Raw genomic sequence first — 18,290 nt, forward strand, 5'->3', positions numbered from 1 at the left:
CTGGGTTGCAGGCCAGAACCCCCAGCAACCGCACATTGATGTTTCTCTCTCTCTCTCTCTCTCTCTCTCTCTCTCTCTCTCTCTCTCCCCCTTCCCTCTCTAAAAATAAATAAATAAAAAAAACACTGTTTAAAAAAAAAAAAAAAAGCAGTGATCTTCTCCTCCAGCATATGTGTTCCAACTTTATCTTCTTCTACTACACATTGTATTTGAAGTTTTTCTTTTGAATTTCATACCCAGTAGAACTAGTTTAGAGAACCCCAGGTCAAGCCAGCTGCTTGAATGCTCCTGACACACTCCTCTAATTTTACCTATCTGTCTAGTCACCCAAGGTTTCATATCTAATAAGATGGAAGAGTGGGCAACAAGAGCAGGATTTTTAGCTTCCTTGCTGTGCAAGGCATTCTTCTCCTAATCTCTTCATTTCTTTGCTTCCCTGCTCCCTCCTCCTCACATCCGGAGAGATCAATGTCATTATCATCTTTACTCTCTGTAGCTCTACATGCTGCGGTGTCTTCCACATCAGCAGGGCCATACTTGCCCAAGCTTTCTTCACTCCTGGCAGGCTGGCCTGTTCCTTTTCATAAAACTTGATGCCATTTTACCATTTTAGGGCATGATACCAGTTGGCAGGTGGTGGACTGGACTCTGCTTCAAATACTGCCACACACGCTTCAGATGGCACATAACCCGCGATGTAGGTCTTGTCTGCCAGGTAGTCACTGAGCACCTGGAGGCTGGCTGGCAGGCCTTTTCAGGCCTGCAAAATCCATGGTGTTGGCTGGTCCCGGAGGTGTGTTGTTGCAGGGGCAAGAGGAGTGCAGGCGGTCAGAGCTGAGTGCTAAGTCGAACAACAAAAAGGCTCTCTTCTGGAACTTTTCTTTTGTGTATTATTCCACTCATATTTAGGAGTTTCATTTTACATATGAACGAGACAAGAGAAGCACACCAAATGTAAATACCACATTGTCTGATGCAAATCGAATAACAACAAATGTTAGCCCTAGTATGATGCTGGGATTACCCCCATTAAAGATACTTGGGACTTTTAATTAATGAATACATTACATGGAGATTAACATATAAATCTGAAAAATACCTGAGCTTACTTTTTGTCTTGCCTTTCTATTCTGAGAGTAGCCGATGTTCGCACTGAAAGCAGGTTCACCTGATACTTCCTTTTTTAGTATCTACTGTGAGCCAGCCCCTGTCACCGGTACTCAGAGTTCAGTAGGAAAAAAGACAAACATGCTTCCTTCTCTCAGGAACCTTATATTTCAGCAAAGGATATAGACAATGAATAATAATTAACATGAGAATAAAAGGAGATCCAAGATCTTTTGGAGAGGAAAAGAAAAGAAAAAACCCAGTGTTTCCAGAGCAAAGACTAAAATGGCAAGCTTGAAAATGGAGACACACACAAGGTTACACATGGCCCTGAGACTTTAGAAAGAATTTAAAATTTTATTCTCAGTGGAAAGGCTATAGAGAGTTTTAAGTATGACCTGTGTTTTTAAAAATCACCTTGATTGTGAAGAACAGTGGTTTTGACTTAGAAAGCATCGAGGCCAGGGGACCACAAGGAAGCTAGTAGCTGTTGTACAAGCAAGAGGTGATTAGAAATGTTCTAGATGGCAATATCTTTTCCTGTTCGAATATCACCAAGAAATTTTTAAAAGAAAAAAAGGTAGAGTAAATAGTATTAACTCCTTTAACAGATAGAAACACTGCCTTGTGGAAAGGTAAAAGTTAAGTCAAAGGTCAAGTTTTTTTTACTTCCAAATTTAGAGGGTTTCTTTATCCATTTAATCCCGAGGAAAACAGTTCAGGAAAAGAGCAAATATGGCTGCATAAAGTCAAATCAAAGCATACTGTTCAGGTTGAGTAGTGTTTTTATAGCTTAACCTATTTGGAATATCTTACAAATCATAATACGTTGTATGCAAAGCATTATGAGGCTAGGGTGAGGCTTCCATAATCACTGGGGCAGAGACGTCCACCAAAAGTTTTCAGATCGATGCCACCCTGTGTGGGTACGGCTTTCCGTGGGGTTCCAGCTGAGTGAGGCCACTGCCACCTCCCCTGCTCAGGGCACGTTCTCCGTCTCCTGGGCCATCCAAGGTAGATGGGAATCTGCTCTCACCCCACTACATTTTTTGGCGAAAGAACCATATTCTCTATTTCTAATGCCATTCTTGATTCAGAGTGGCCTTGAAATGGGGAAAACATTCTAGTAGGATTGCTTATTTAAAAGCTACCATTTTTGCCCAGGAGCGGTGATTAACTGTAAAAGAATATGAAAAATCTTACTGGGGTGATGAAAATGTTCTAAAACTGGATATAATGATAACTTCACAAGTTGACATATTTACTAAAAATTATTAAATTCTATACTTAAAGTGGGAGAATTTAAGTACATAAATTAGACTTCAATAAGGTGGTTTAAAAAGAGAGAAAACTAACAGAAATAAAGGTATTTCAATTCATTTGAAAAACTGGAAATCAAATGAAGGGCAAATATTTACAAATTGAGAATATTTTTTCCAAAATCCAGCAAATATCCCTCAAGGCAGATCAGTTTTAAAAAGAAAAAAATGTTTTTAAACAAACATCAAACTATGTGTGGTAAGTTAAATATTTATTTGTGAATAGATACAAAGTGTTTACTTCTGTTTCTGAAATTTTCTGTGTCACTTTTTATTAATTCAACTGTAGAGCTTACTTTTTTACATCAAAGCTTATCTTTATATCATAAAAAATAGTAAATAAAATTGTCGGGTTCATTTAAACACAGAAGTTCATTTTCTGCTTGAGCCAAATGCAACACATCTATTACCTGATTAATACTGAAGGGTATTTCTTGACAGAAGATAATAAAGTGACCATTTGTTAAACCTTATTCCTACTCTGTGTCATAAATAATGTTAATCATTTTATAAAGTGCCAAATTTAGCTGTCACAAGAATTTTATTATGTTCATTTATTAGAGTGTTTTCATTTCAAGGGTAAATAAATAGTTAGAAATAGTTATTAAAAATATGTTCTGAACTTCACACGATTATTACCAAAGCTGAGACTTAAACCCAAATACCATTGTATCTAATGCATACACTTTATTCATTAATCTATACTGTTGTGTTTAGCAGATAAAAATAGGGGATAAGTTCTCTCACATCTACCCTAAAATCAATCATAGATATGTGACAGTCATACTTTTGAGAAATTACGTTAGAGTAATGAGTTCATATCTTTTGTCTAATTGGATTGCATCATCGTGAACTCAGAAAAGTTGAAGGTGAGACTGATAAACTGCTTTTAAGAGTCCTTCAGAGATAATAAGAAATACTCATGCTGCCAATAGATAGGATGATCGTGGAATTTATTGTACAAGCTAGAACTCTATTAATATTTTTTGGACAAAAGGCATAAACAAAGACTCTCTTGAGCAAACTGGGACATCTGGTCACCTTTCTCAAAACTAGAGGACAATAATACACCAGAAATAGAGAAGAGTGATGATACTATTTCTTAAACTATAACACAGGCAATGTTGACATAAAAAAATTACCAGATAATTAGTACAAAAAAGCCTATTAACTAGATGATTACTAAAGATAAGCATAAGTTTCCAAAGACCAAGTTGTGCAAGTCCAGCTATAATTCAGATGTCAGTTGAGATAATACTACCCCCTAATATGAAAATACATTTCCTTCAGTCCATGTCTTGTGGAAAATCTCAAGCACCCGACAAGGTTTCTGGGAACTCCAGAGTTTACACTATCTCAGTCACCTCTGGTTTCAGGTTTCTGACTGCAAACTCCTGCCTGCTAGGACCCTTTTTCTTTTATTACTTCTCAAAGGGATTCTTGATCTCTGCACTGGAATCCATGCAAATAGAGAACTCAACATTTGCCTTAGTTTTAACCACAATAAGCTAGCAAATCCAGAAATCAAGAATGTCAGTACACTACTACCACTATTGACACTGAGAGCAGATGAGCTAGAAGGGGATTACAGAAGAATAAAAGTGAAAAAATAGATAAGAATACAAGTCTAGACTTAGGTTGTGCTACTTACTGATTATATGATCTTACTCACATCTTGGTAAAATGATAGCACTACCTCAAATAATTATAACAGAATGAATGTGATAGCACATGTTTCATTAACACAATGAATGGGTACAAGGTAAGAAACCAAGAAATATTAGTTACCAACATTGTTACATTATAGTTGAGAAAACAAACAAATTATAATCTATTCTGTTCTTAGAAGTCCTTTGGCCTGTCTGCAATGATATTAGTCCTTTTTTTTTAATTTAATCTAATCTACTTTCTTCTTTTCCTTCACTGCATAAGAGAAGAAGAAAAAAGCTCTGTTTTCTTCAGCACCTACTAGGAAACCAAATTGTGAAATTTCTGTTGCTCATTCTTAAATTTACCTGAGGCTAACAATGATATAAATACCCGTGAGCACCTGATTCAGTGTGCACACAGCACACCACCCTGTTCTAGCTATAGATGAAGTAGAAAAGGATTTTTTCCTTTAGTTACATAATGTCAATTCTAAGATTCACAGATTGATATGAGCAAGTTTTATGTTCACATAAAGATTCCAAGTGTCAACTGTTACACTAGTTTATTCTAATATTTCACATAAAGAAGAAAAAGGTGACTAAATAATAGTATATTTTACTAAATTCATTGCTGGTTGACTATGTCTAAAGAACATAATGATGTAATTGATTTATATCCAATAGTGGGTGTTTGGAGGTGGAGCTATTGACTCTGAGCCTATTGGAGAACTCAGACCACTTTGAGATTTGTTTGACTATATCAAGAAAGGAATAAACTAATATTAATACATATTCACATAGATAAATGAATATATCTATAAATATATCTATTAAAATTCACATGTGATACACATATCTGTGCATATATGCAGATATCTTTAAGGTGATTCAAAGAACATGTAAAACCCATGAAGATTCATAAACTCCAACCTAAAAACTTAGACCAAAAGCAAATCAAGAAATGAGCAATGATCTGCTTGGGTTCTGTCGGTGTAATGGACACTTTTGGTTATTAATAAATATTGTTAACAGGATTTTCTAACAGCTACCTAACAATCCAGCAAAAAGATACAGGGGTGGACTCTAGCCAGCAAAGTTCACTAATGCAGTGCTCTCAAAGAAGGCCAAATAACTGTGTATAGATTTGTCCAGTGAGATCAGACCCAGATTACCGCAATGCTGTGTAATAGCAAAACATAACTTTTGAGTCCAGTGCACTTGCATTTAAATCCTAGCTCTGTTACTTGATACCTGAGAACTAACTTAAACAGTTTAATCTCCTCCACCCCACTCCAGTATTCTAATTTGAAATGTTGAGGTAGTGACAACTAGAAGTCATCATGCCATCATGATTAAAAGAAATGACATGCAAAAAAGTCTTACTGTGTTTGGCTCATAATAAGTGCTCAGTAAACACCTACTATTTTCAGGAAACAAGCTGGTGACTTTGCAGGCCATTGCAACACTATTGCAATGTATATTATTATGATTATGAAATACAAATACATGTATAATATAATGTATATAACTACAATTTTAAGGTATTGAAAATATTTTTCTTCAACTCCATTGATAGTATGGTCCTTTTAATAGCTACTATGCATTCTAGTAGTTTTTCTTTTGCCTTAAAAAACTTCCTTATTTCTCCAAGGAGGATGTACAGAGGGCCCAGAGACATATGAAAGGATGCTCAGCATCACTAGCCATCAGTGAGATACAAATTAAAACCACAATGAGATGCCACTTCACACAGGTCAGAATGGCCATCATAAACAAATCAACAAACTACAAGTGCTGGTGAGGATGTGGAGAAAAGGGAACCCTAGTGCACTATTGGTGGGAATGAAGACTGGTATAGCCACTGTGGGAAATGGTATGGGATTTCCTCAAAAAACTAAAAATGGATCTGCCTTTTGTCCTGGCAATTCCAGTGCTGGGGTTATGCCCTAAGTATCCTAAAACACCAACGAAAAAGAACCTATGCATCCCAATGTTCATAGCAGCACAATTTACAATAGCCAGGTGCTGGAAACAGCCTAAGTGAGCACCAGTAAGTGAAGGAATATAAAAACTGTGGTACATTTACACAATAGAATACTATGCAGCAGAGAGAAAGAAGGAGCTTCTACCTTTTGCAACAGCATGGAAGGAACTGGAGAGTATTATGCTAAGTGAAATAAGCCAGGTCATGAAAGAAAAATACCGTATGATCTCACCTATAAGTGGAACCTAATCAACAAAACAAACAAGGGAGCAAAACAGAACTAGAGACATGGAAATAAAGAACAAACTGACAGTGACCAGAGGGGAAGAGGGAGGGGGATAACCATGGAAAGAAGGAGAAGGGCTGTCAAGGAACATTGTATGAAGGACCCATGGACAAAGACAAGGTAGCGGGGAGGATTGAATGCAGGAGGTGGAAGGTGGGTAGGAAGGGGAGAGTGGTGGGGAAACAATGAGGACAACTGTAATTGAACAATAATAAAAAAATACTTACTCATAAACTCTTCATTCCTCTTCATTCCTCTTCCTAAAGGCATTTCTTTTATTTACCTTCTTACTTTATGGACAGTTTAGAGTATCAGTGTGGAAGTGTTGAAATAATCATTCTATTTTTTGTTTTAATCAACACTCAAGAATGAACAGGATATATATTTTGAATTTTACAGTGTGTGATGATACAGATTAGGATAGATAACTAAGTATAACAAAATGCTATCCTTGATTCAATCAAAATAAATCATACTTGCTATAGTACTTGGTAGGGCCATTTAGGTAATTTTAATATATTTTGAAAATACAAAAGCAAGCAGAATAAGTCACATGAAAACTAATACTATATATGAGAAATAAAATATGTTAAATTTATTTTTAAATTATAGTTGACATTAGACAATATATTAGTTTCATATTTACAAGAGAGTAATTAGATATTTATATTTTATAAAAAGAAAAGTAGCAAAGTATATCATTGTTTGGCATTTTATACCCATCGCCTCCATTGTTTTATTTTTTCTGACCACTATTTCACTAATTTCTTTAGAGAACTCATTTCTGTCATCTCTAGCATGCTGTAAGGTCTTGAAATGAAGTGATGGGAAGGGCAGTTACCTTGAAGTCAGGAGAACTGTTTTCAAGTGGCAGCTTTACTGTTTGTCAATATATAATCATAAAAAATTCACTTAATCTTTATGCTTTTCAGTTTTTCATATATAAAATAAGGGAAAATCTTTTTTCGAAGGTTTAGATCTTTTCTAGCCAAAAAAAGAAAAAAGAAAAGAAAAGAAAAAAGAGGGGATGTGGAGGAGGAGGAGAAAAGAAAGGAAGACTTTGGTTAACATTTTCTAAATCATTTAATTGCCTGCTTACTAAAGCGTACTCTAACTGCTAAAATTTTTAACCATACTTCCTTTTCCTCAGAAAGGGGATCTTTGTTTTCTTACATATACAGCAGCCTCTCTTTCCAAGTTTTCTTCTCTAAAAATCATGATGGAGTTGGACATTCTAATTTTATGGCTGATAAAACTGAGTTCCAATATATAAAATAATTCATGAAAGATGGCATGGTGAAATCTCATCAATGATTACGTGTGTGTGTGTGTGTGTGTAATTATATAGTCTCTGCATTAATTATTACAAATAGTCCCCTCAATATGTCTAATATTTTGAATGAAAGATATTTAAAGCACAGATGTAGTTCTACATATTTCCATGTAATTTCAAAACAGTCTATTTATTATGCTAAAGAAAGTACTTGGACAGCGAGCATTTGTTATAGCATGATTTTCCCTGTAAAGTCAGAAGATTGAATGCAGGAAATAAATTATCAACCGGTTAGTGTGTATTTTTTTCCAAGTCTTACTCATAACTTCCTTAGCTGTCATTTCATATAACCGTACTTTACCTGTAAATTAAGCTCTCCTTTTATCAAACTCAGCTGGGGGTTATTATATCAACTTTAATGCCCCTCTAAAATTGGTACTAAATGTGGATTTATATCACAAATGGAAAATCTGAGAGTGAAGGACATTTTCCATGTGGCAGTCTCATAAAACTATCACTTTTAACAAACAACTTGAATTCAAGAGAAATTTGCAAAAATCTTTTAAGCACATTCGTGGTCTTAGGAGGAAATGCTAATACGGAGTCTGCCTGCTCTGCTGCAGCTGCTTGATTTATGAAAGCATAAACAACCCTGACTCATTCTAGGGAAGTCATAATTACCATATGGAGTGTTAAATGTACAGACACTTCGTAAGGACTAATGCAGTAGCTTAAATTATAGTCATTATGCTATCCCCACTCCCAAATCTTGCTTTAATCCTTGCTGAGGAAAAGAAGTCCTCTATTCAGTACCTTTCACAATCAACTCCATTGCCTCTTGAAAGTAAATATACATGAAGACATGTAACAAAACAGGTAAGGTAAGCAAAAACTGATTGTCGAGGTAAGACAACTGGCTACTTCCTCAAATGTTTGATAATGGCATTCCCAGCACCCCTATTCTGTGTGAATTGTGCTTCAGAGGAGCTCTGTTGATAGGAATAGGATATGGCCAGGCCCTTTAAGGTTGCACAGGGCAGTGGAAGAAGCAAGCTACTAAATATTTGAAATAACTGTGATGTAACCATTGAAATACAAAGTCTGTCCGGAAAAAATCCAGCCATTGTTAACATAATGAGAATGGTTTGCGTAACATTGATGTAACCTGGCAGCCAAGGAGAGTGGGCTGGAATGTGCATGCGTGAACAATGATGACTTCACTGTACTAGTCAGTAGGGGTAGAGGTCATTGAGTGAGCATGTCTACTATGTGGCTGGTGCATTCAAAATGACTGAGCAAGCAGAGCAACGAATCTGAATCAAATTCTGTTACACTTGAACATTCCTCCGCAGAAACTATTTAGATGATTCAGAAGGCCTCGGCTATAGGCAGCTTCATCATAAAAATGTGCCCACTCATGCATCACGTCTCGTCTCATGGAGAGTTTTTTGGCAAAACATAAAATCGCCCAAGTGACTCATTTCCCCTACAGCCCAGATTTGGTGCCCTGCAACTTCCGGCTTTTCCTAACACCAACATCAACTTTGAAAAAAAAAAAAGATTTCAGATCATTGATGAGATTCAGGAAAATATGATGGGGCAGCAGATGGTGACTGGGAGAACTGTGTGAGATCCCAAGGTGCCTACTTTGAAGAGGACTGAGGCATCATTTTCCCGTGTGCAATATTTCTCGTCTTGTGTATCTGCTTCAATAAACACTTCTATTTTTCATATTATATGGCTGGATACCTTCTGGACAGACTTGGTATGTCTCAGTGAAATCTTAAGTGCTGTTGCTAATAAAATCAATAGTAAAGGCACTACTATACATACAATGAGCAAAATAGAGGCTAGCAAGCAAGCTTTTTCTTATCTTCTCTTCTATAAGAAGTACTTCTCATATCCCAGAGAAGTACTTCTTAACATATATTTCCATCAGTTATCCCTATTAGCCACTTGGTAACTTAAATGGCAATGAATACTTAATCAGCATCTTCCCTCATCCAGACTCTAAATTGTGTATGCTGCATCATAATGTGTGTACAAGTTTCAAAGAATCTTCACGATTAAAGTGTCCTAGAGTCAATGGGATCCCACCAAGAGTTTTCACACGATGCTAGAAAAGACTTACCTAGTACTGAGTGAGTGATAGGCACCATTCTAAAGGCTCTACATGCGCTAGCCCTAACAAACTGTATTGAAGTCACTGCTATTCCTATTTTTCAGGTGCTTGAGCTGAAACACAAAGAGTTTAAGTTGCCTAAAGTCACATATAATGGAATCAGAACTCAAATCCCTGGACTCTGGTTGGCACTACTGTAATTCTCAAACAATAAAAATGATATCAGAATTAAACTTTGATATGATATATAGCATCAAAATATATAAATACATATATTACGTGTATTTAATAGGTGCAAAACTGGACAGAGGACTACTAATTAAAGAAACAGTCATATTCCATAAAAGTAATACATATAACAAAGGATATGAATAGGATTTCAAAAATTTGGTGACTAATTGGATCTGGAGAACAGAGAAAAGATTCAAGCTTTGTAAAGTGGGAAGATATCTTCTTAACAGAAACTCACATGATTAAAAGAAAGTAAGAGTGGAAGAAACATGAAATCACATTCAAACTTCCTATTATCAGGGGACAGAAAGCTCATGGTGTGTATACAAAGCAAATTAGCCATGCTATATAAATCAACTATCTTCCTAGTTTCCTAGTTCTATTCTATGGTGGTTGGACACATACTAGAAACAAATTTCACAAAGCATTGTCACAGATATACTGCTCCTTTGGAACATTTTGCCATTGAATCTGTAAATATACATTTAATCTTAGGGAACTTACTGACATATAAGCATTTACCATTCTTCAGGCTAAATGCTCAATGGAGAAGGGTCAATACAGCTCGTTGTCCTGTGACATAATCCATCATATCCCTCTTTAATTTCTCTGGGCAAAGTCAATTGGTTTTGGCTTTTGGAAATTATTATAGGGCTGAATAAGAAGCAAAGCTGAGTGAATCACAAAGGTGGAAAAAGCAGCCATCAGAGCAGAAAGCCCTGTCCAGGTAGCCAGGTGGTCTGCAAATGCCTGCTAGCACTTTTTCTTCCAGTTGGCACATAACATCTGTTTCTGAAGTGAAAGGGTGTGAAGAAAATGACACAAGTGGTAAGCACTGACATATGCAGGGGAAAGGAAGTGATTTATTTTATATGAAGATTGTTACTGTTGCAAAAATAAAAGCACAACCTGAATATGTCTCTGTAAGACTTGTATAATATGTGTGTGTTTAAGAGAAAGATTGTATATTTTTATTAAATCATAACACAAAAATACAGGACTCTGAAAATCTAATTAGCACAATGAATAAAAACAGGAGGCCTATAAAAATTATTTTCTGAAATAAGGGCAAGATTTTACCAAGACTTTAGAAATAAGAAGGGTAGGAGTGGAACCTAAGAAATTATAAACTGTTCATGTGCATCAGCTAGAAATTGCGTAAGTGAAAGAATAAATAAATATTGGCTAAGAAAAATTAAATACATGTATCTTAAAAGAAATAGTAATTATAAATTATCAATGTATTAAGGTAGGTAATTAAATAGTTACCTTTTGGGATTGCTGCAAATGACAGCATTTCGAACTGAAGTCAGTATCAATTATAGAGCCTTATAGAATGAGTTTATAGAAAATAGGAAAGGGCAGTTAATGGACTCTAAGTATTAATCCCGTTCACACCCTGTTTGTATAAATAAAAATCGCAGAGCCATGGAGGTGAAGTAACTCTCCCAACATCAGTTTGGGGGATTTTTTTTTTAGCAATAATACATGGAGACCTTTTTGGGGACCTTTTTTTGGACCTTTTTTTGAACCCGTGATAAGAAGGGTGCGGCGCTGTCATAGTCCCAGAATAAAAGGCATCTGGGTGAAGAATTAGGCATGAGTGGAGGATGAAGCAGTAGTTCATTTATAATAAAAATATGGAGAGTGTACTGGGCCACAGAAAATAAGGAAGGACCAAATTAGGAAGTGCACACAATCACAATCAAGCATCAGAAAGCAAATGTGGTAAATTAGAGAATAATCTGTTAAAGTTCCTCTGATGAGAAATAAGCATTTCTAAAGTCTGAGGAAACACTGGTTTTGTCTGTACAACTTAATTGTGTAGAAACGAGCCAGGTTGCCAAGGAGGTCATTACAGGGTTCCTTCCCTTTCAGAAAGAAACGACCACAATAAAATTTAAGTATCTGAAATAAAGTATTTTTGATATATTATTTTTAAGTATCTTGCCAAAATATGTATCTGGCAGAGAAGGAAGAGATGCAGGGAGAAGGGAAAACCTTTGCGAGTATCATTTCAAAATTAGAAAACATGGAAATGAGAAATAAGTATTGTGTGAAAAAAGATATCAAAAGTATCTCTTCTTTACATAATTTCTCTCATGGCTAGGGAAAAGCACAAAACAAAAATCTTCTTGCTAGACTTACAGGTTGGAACACTTTGGATAGCCACTCTGGGGTCCCCAGTCTCCCTCGGGGCTCCAGGTCATCGCGCGGTTTCTGGCCCACAACGCTCCTCCTGTGGAGCCCTTGTACCGTCACATGCCTGACCCCTGCCCCGACAGGACCACACCTCTGTCATCGCGGTGCACGACTTACAGTGAGTACCTCACCGTGTTAAATTATGAAACCTAAGAACACCTTTTTGTCACAGGGATAATACACATCTGATAATAGCCAGTGTCACGTGTTTGTGATGAGTGGGATGAGGCGCTTTTACCCTACAAGGAGACAGATGCAAGAGGGAAGAGTTTTTAAGTACTGTCTTCAGAAGTAATGTTGCCAGAGCTTATGGAATTGCTTTCAAGGTAGGGAAAAATAAATGAAAAGCAGATTTTCTCCCTAATAAAATTGCCAGTGGGTAAGGCAAAGGTTCAGAAAAACAGGAGGTTTCTAATATATTAACCACCCATTCAATGTCTGGCAGTAATTAGGAAAATAAACAGGATCCTGAGTCGAATTAACAGCACCAATTAAACTTTCTTGCAAATGCATTTATACTGATAACCGGTGGGGCAATGCCTGGAGCATTATCCATGGAAATTATGTCTGATATCCCTGATGTTCTCAAAGGAAACAAATACAAATCAAAAAATTAAAAATGAGCAAGAGGTATGAGCTGTGTATCAAAAGATAAACACGTTCTGATTTTTGCCAGAATTTTAGACAAATAGCAGATCAAACGTGCTTAAATGTTTAAAAGGTATAATTACCTTCGTAGTTTATTTCTGTAAGCAAAGAGTTGTTTCTAAATACGGTCTAAGACATAGAAATTTTAAAATTATATTTAAGGTAGATACTAAAACCTTACAAAACTGAAAGTGAGGTAAGGACATGGCACTTAATATAACACGTAGTTGGAAAACTTGACAGAAACAGTATTTATGAGATCACATAAAATCCTTAATATTTTCAGCAATTTTTTGTTTGTAGAAGCTTTTGATGAGTTTTTAAATAAAGAATCCACTGTAATAAAATAATTCCCCTTTTATTTATCTCAGCTGCATGTCAGGAATCCAAGTTATGAATATGTTTTATTTAAAAGCTATTGTAAATCATTTTTGAAGTTTGCAGAACATATCTCCATAGAAATCACAGTAATGGTAGTTTTGATTCCAGAGCCCAGAGTTCTCAATTATCTCTTTAATCTTATGTGCCCATAAATATAGTGTAAATTACATTATTCCAATTATACCTCACCAATATATGCATTTTTCCTTACTTGAGAAGTGTATTCCAAATTCTAATTTAAGAGACCAGGAAGACCTTTCTTTCTCACGAAAAACTCCCACTCACCTCACCCAGAAAAGAAATACCTTTAATTAAAGATTTTATCACTAAATTTATTTTCAAAAAAGAAGACACTTCTTTAAGACACTCTTTTCTTGAGGGGAAGAGGGGAAGGATGCAAGAGAAGGTGGAGCTATCTACCTGGCTCCAAATTTCCAGTGCACTTGTTCATTCAACAAATATGTATTGAGCTCCTACGAGGTAAACAATTGCAAGGGAGGCATTACGTTACTCAGGAAAAACGATGGTTAGTTCAAATGCAATATGACTTCCAGGAATCTATTCTGGTTGGGAATAGAGCAGATGCGTGCACAAATACTCTGATGTAACATACAATGCCATACGTCTTGGCTAGACAATGAAGCGCCTTAAATGCAGTGCTGAAGAGACTGAAGTTTATTCTGTGGGCCTCAGGGAGACATCAAAACTCTGACCAGTGTTTGTTTGGAGGCAGTGAAGTGACTGCAGATAGTTTTTTTGGAAGTATTTTAAAGACTCATGCAAGATGCATTGCAAACGATGGGGGTGGTCAGTGCAAGAAATTGATGTTGAGAGACCAGTTCTAAAATATCGAAATAATATAGCATAAACAAGACTGCAGAACACTGGACTTCAGAGGTGAGTAGAATGTTTAAAATAATGGAGTGGGAAAAGATGGACTAATTCTGATGGTGAGCCAAATGGTACAATAAGTTAAGTAAGGCCCTCAGGTAAATAGAAGAATGCAGATAGAGCTGGTTTGACTGGGAGAATAAGGTATTTGATTATGGAAGTATTTCACTGGAGATGCTAGTGAAATGGAGGTGATGATAATTACAATAACTTTAGTTAAATCCTTAACACTAGAGTAAGAAAGAGAGAGAAGTTTGGAGAAATGCATACATTTAAGGACTTATGAAAAGGGGAGGTGAGGTGGATACAAAATGACACAGAAGAAGAACAAGAAGTGTGTTTCTTCTAGAAAGCTGAGAGAAAAGAGCTCATCCCAAAAGGTGTCGACCCATTAAATAAAATGCCTCTAAATAATGGAGGAAGATGAGAAATAGAAAAAAAAAATAAAAGAACACTTGAAATCTTCAAATATGGACTCCTTCATATGTCAGGTATTACTCCCAAACTTGTCCACATCTAATTTATTTTTTTAAACAAGATTTATTTCTACCACCCATTTCACAAGAAAATATCAGTTTCATTTTGTTGATGAAATAATAACTCACTAGTTTTAATAAGTCAGTTTTTATTTTATTAGAATCTATATTTCATAAGTCTCTCCAGCAAATTTTCCAGTGTCTAGCACAGTGCTGGGCTTGTAGGAATCACTGAATAATAGCGTTCTGGATAAAAGTGTGATATTGGTGTAGGTGATATGCAGGTATGTTTGGGAGTAGAAATGGAAGGGTTTGGGGGAACATTATAAAACAGGGAAAGAGTCTATTTGGATGGTCTGGACATTACACGGCTACACTGTTTATTATTTATAATAATGATGATTAAGAAATGGGAGTGGGCAAATGGAAGGTGCTTTGGAAAGAAATATCACACGTTTGTTCAATCTTATCTCCAAATTCACTAGATTCCACTGTATTCTTTATGTCTTTCTCTGTTAGGTATGCTCACCTTGCCCTATTTCAAAATTTTTCCTGAAGTCTGGAATTCCATTTCATCAAAGTATCAATGTAAAAAGTCAATAATTTCTTTCAATATTACTGTGTTTTCAAATATAACTTGGAACTTTAAAAACCTTTTACTAATGAAAAGCCACATACAGTAATTTTGAAATCCTACCAAAAAACCCATGCCAATATATGCAAAATATTTCTACAGGTTACTAAAGCCACATTTAATAAAAATGTAAATACAGTAAAAGTTTCTAATAATTTGGCTTAATTAAAATTTTATTCATGTATAATAAATTATTAGGAAATATTCCCTTATTTCTTCTTACCAGCACCCACATGGCATGCCTCTCTCCTCACCTCTGCCCCACTATTACCTTATTAATAATTTATTTGTGTTTCTGACAAAGTAAATTAAAGCCAAGTTTTTGTGTTATTCTGCCCTCCTTCTCACCCTTAACCTGAACTCGTGGTATTATGACAGTTGGGACAGAGGGAGATGATGTCAGCTTTTTGTGAGCTTTTGAGTCCCTTCTTTTTAATTTCCTCTGGTGTTTCATCCATCTTTGCTCACTTTATTTCGCTCTTCGATGGAAGGCAACCAGCATGATAAGATAAATGATTTATATAAGTGGTTTAACTTTGAATCATTAAAACTCACACTTGTGCTTCTGAGGCAAATTCCAGAGCAACATGGGGACTTCCATTGCTCACTACCAGTGATGTAGATGTAAGGAGCAGAAACATTACATATTTGGAATCTTCAAGGTGTGTGTGAGTGTGCTTGTGTGTGCATGTGTGGCTTTTCCTTTGGGTTAATCTCCTTTCTGTACACCTTCCCACATGGAGAATCCCTTAGAACAGATATTTGAAGTGGAAATTTGTGGTACCAACCTTCAGTGTTACTTACATTTCCCAAGATGGTGGTCAAAGTCCTGTGTGGATCAACATGGGTCAATTGTGCTTCTCCTTAAAATCTTCGATTTCCTCAAAATTTAAATATTGTAGATCCTGAGAAACTGTTGTCATTTTAATGGCAAATGTTTTTCTATAAAAACCATAGCCTATACCAAAAAGCTTGACTGCCCTTACTTTGAGATTCTCCTAACTTCCATAACATGGTTTTTACCTTGGTCCTGTTTATCTTTCACCTAAAAGACAAATAAATATATTTTCTCTTTGGTCTTTGTTGGGTTTTTTTGCAAAAGGGTTAACATTTCACTGCCACAACAAATCCTGTGTGTGAAGATGTTTATGTGCCTCAGTGAAAGTTTTTACACTTTTCAAAACCTTAGCAATGGTTTTTGGTTCAGTTATGAAGTTGTGAAGTTTATTTCCTAACTGTAGTTTTCCGTCTTTATTAAACCTGACTCCCAGATTAAGATGGAGGATGAGCCCTTGCTGGTAATAATTTGGTTAAGTTGTTCCTCCACCTGATATTGTTAGGGTGGGAAATCTCATGGAATGTGGGTCTGAGTTTCCATTTATCTTTCTATCTTAACTAACTCCACTCACTTCATGTGTTTAATTCATTCTCTACAACTAAAATCTTAATTTTTACTTACCCAATGTCCATAGAGAATCCTCGGTCATGACAGAGAGCCACAAAAAAAGGCATTTCTGGATGTTCTGAAGACAAACCAAGTGAATTCCTATGGTTGCAGCTTATTTTTTTTTTCCATTCACCTTCTTCATCACCCTCTCCACACCCCCAGTTCCCAAAACTCACAAAGAGACAAACAGGAGCTTATGTGAAAGGACATTGTAGGGTTGGTTATCAGAGAAGTGTCACATTAAACCCTATAAGTTAGTCTTGATAAAGTCACCTCTTTGCTCCTATATGTTGGTGAAGATAGCGATAAAAAAGATAGAAAAAAAAGTGAAATAAAACAAAAACAAAACCACAATAAGGAATAGAACTAGGGCAGCCAGTCCTGCACCATTCAGATCTGTCTGGTACGATCAGCCTGAAACCCAAGAACAACCACATTGCAGCTATGACCATTTTAATGTGAATTTGTGAGGATCCTAGGAACAAATCTTCTTCAATCACCCAAATCAGACTTTTATTAATTAGACACCCTGGATTTGATCTATTTCTAGTACAAGGACCTAATTTCCCATGGGTAAGTTATTGGTTTGAGCCTGAAGAGTAAGTCTCTTCCATAAACCTTAGGAAGGCAGGCCAAAGATAGAAATGATCAGGGTTATAAACTGGAGCCCACTGTATCTTCTAATAATTCATGTGTAACAGGTCCAGGCAAATCACAGTATATTTGATAGCTTTGTGACCCACATGTGAACGGCATGAAGTGTTCTTTACTATTATTTCCTAAAATTTCATCCTTGAATTTTCCATCCTTGAGCCCCCACAAAACAATAGGAGAGAAGAGGTAATGCAATTTTTAGGTGAAATCCCACCTGACCTCGCCACCCTAATTGATGCACGTTGTATGGAGATAGAATGGTAAAAATCATAGAAATGTTTATACAAATCAATATCCTCCATTTCTTCATAAATTCTAATGGCTCATTCAAGATAATGGTGTTTCTTCTTGGGTATTGTGAATGTCCATGAAATAAAAATATTGTTGTATATTGACATAAATATGTCAAATAAAAAGTATTCTATTGTATTTATCAACCTGATAAGATCAACACAGGGATGATATTAACTTTAGTAATAATTTTACTATTTCAATTACCAGGACATTAATAACAAGCAGAGGGGGTCAATGTACAGGTAGGACCTTTCTCAGACATCACAGAAACTGGTAGGAAGTATACACGAGTGTCAGATTAAGGTAGGATTAATAGCAAGTAAGAAACTAAAAGGTTATGTTGTTCAATGCCATTTTATAATAATAAAAAAGCATTCCAAATAACAAAATTAACTAACATAGTTAAACACAAAGGAAGTGACAGAGCCTAAGTCTAATTTTTTTTACTTATTTTAAAAGAGATGCCATAACCTCTCATTATCATCTTGGGCTGCATTTTGCTGTGTCAAGGGAATCTGCCATCTAATTAGACAAAGAACATTCTCCATAATTAAGGTAGAAAATACCAGACATTTTTGTAACCTTCCATTTAACAAAAGCATGGATGTATAAAGTCAGCAGTCAATCACATGCTCTCAGAACAGACTTCGAAACAGAAGCAAGTCAAGGAAACCAAGGGTTTGCAGAACTCA

At 35.9% G+C, this 18,290-nt stretch overlaps 1 pseudogene; it reads right to left on the minus strand.

Annotated features, from left to right (window-relative positions):
• The window catches only part of LOC114508447, a 106,175-nt pseudogene that overhangs the window by 3,967 nt on the left and 83,918 nt on the right, over positions 1 to 18,290 (minus strand).

This window comes from Phyllostomus discolor, chromosome 11 (genome assembly GCF_004126475.2).
Source record: "Phyllostomus discolor isolate MPI-MPIP mPhyDis1 chromosome 11, mPhyDis1.pri.v3, whole genome shotgun sequence".
Lineage (NCBI taxonomy): Eukaryota > Metazoa > Chordata > Mammalia > Chiroptera > Phyllostomidae > Phyllostomus > Phyllostomus discolor.